This window comes from Arachis ipaensis, chromosome B07 (genome assembly GCF_000816755.2).
Source record: "Arachis ipaensis cultivar K30076 chromosome B07, Araip1.1, whole genome shotgun sequence".
In the NCBI taxonomy this organism is placed as follows: Eukaryota; Viridiplantae; Streptophyta; class Magnoliopsida; order Fabales; family Fabaceae; genus Arachis; species Arachis ipaensis.
Window position 1 is genome coordinate 108,105,681 of NC_029791.2, and position 1,987 is coordinate 108,107,667.

Below are 1,987 nucleotides of genomic sequence, written 5' to 3' on the forward strand. Positions count from 1 at the left end.
AGGTCGTCCGACCGAATCGGCACTTCTGGGTGACAAATTTCTAATCCCAATACTTGTGTATTTCATTGTTAGGTCTTTTAGAATTTTTAGTTGCATTTTCTTATTTTTGCATATATATATATATATACATAATAAGCTTTGTCAAAATAATGAACTTTTTCAAGAAATTTATCTATAGGCATACCAATTGATTTGAGTGAAAATTTGTTTTTAAACTTGCCTGATTTATATCTTGTGGAACATGTATTGAGCTAAGAACACAAGCTTGTGAGTTTTGAGCCTAATGGTGTGGTTACATCTTATAACCACTTATTTTCCTTCTTGTGTGTATTATTCTCTTTCTATGATTATAATCTTTGATTTATTTGATTCTTTATGTCCATTATTTTGTGTAGACATGCATTTTAATGATTGAGGCCATCATTTCATTAGCTCACTTGCCCAAATAGCCTTACCTTTTATCTTCCTTTGTTAGCTAACTTTGAGCCTACGATTAACCCACTTGTTCTTAATAATAGCACATTACAAGCCTTAAAGCGAAAAACAATAAATGTCCTTAATTTGGATCTTTGATTAGCTTAGGCTAGTGAGTGTGTATCATTCAAGTGTGGAAAAACTTGGGACATTGGTTGAGAAAAATGGTAGTTTTGTATTTTTATTGAAGATATTGGGAAATGGGTATATACTCATGCGTTAATTACATGTAAAACCATATGCATTGGTATTTTTGTATATATGTTATTGCAAAATGGAAAAAAATGAGAAAACAGAACGAAAAAAATACATATGAAAAAGAAAAAAAAGGGGGAAAAGAAAGAAATAAAAAGGGGACAAAATGCCCCAAAGTGAAGCTCAATAAAATCAATTCATATGAGTTGTAATCAAGAAAAGAATGCATGAGTATGTGAAAAAGTGAAGAACGGGTAGTTAGGTTAGCTTTGAATTTGTATAGGTTGTTATATAGGATAGGTGGAAAGTTTAAGCTTATCAAAGATTCAAATCTCAAGCTCACTTGACCATATACATCCTACCTTAACCTTATCCCCATTACAACCTCGTGGAAAGACCTCATGATGAATGTATGCATGCATGGAGTAATTGTTGATTGTTAGATGAAAAACAAATCTTAGAAAGCATGATTAGGGGAGAATTGAGTTGAGCGAATAGAGCGTATACACATCCGATGAGGGTTCAATTGCTCTATTACATGTTTTCACCTAGAATCATCACTTTTCTTGCAAGTTTGTAAAATCTTTAATAACTCAATTCAATTGTGGTTTGGCTTGGTTGTTAATACCTTTAGCCCTTATGCTTATATTGGTTTTCTTGGGAATTGATTTGTTTTGACCAAGCAATTGCATGCATTTAGATAGTTGCATTTAGATAGATTGCATATAGTTTATATACATTGAATAAATGATGATAGCCTAGTCTCTTTCTTGAGTTAAGCATGAGGACATGCTTGGATTAAGTGTGGAGAGATTTGACACACCGCTATTTGGTGGTGCATTCTATGTTGAATTTAAGGGATTTTATCATCCTTTTTCCAAATTTATTCCATGAAATAGCATGGTTTTGTATATTCTTCCAAATTTGTGCTTAAGAGTGAAAACATACTTTTTAGTCCTTAAATTGGTTTGTGCTTAAGAGTGAAAACATGCTTTTTAGGCCTTAAATTGGTTAGTTTTAATTCACCTTTGATTCCACTAGATGTCTTGATGTGTGTGTTAGGGATTTTAGGTTGAAAGGGCTAGGAATGGATCAAAGGAATGAAGAGAAAAGCATGCAAAGTGGAGAAATCATGGAAAATCAAGGATTTGGGATGCATTCAACGACGCACACGCGCAGAAGACGCACACGCGTGGAATGTGAAGTCGCATGGCGACGCGTACGCGTACAAGACGCGTACACATGGAACGTAAATTGCCAAGCAAAGTGTACGCGTGACCCACGCGTACGCGTCGACGCTCGCACGTGATTTCATTAA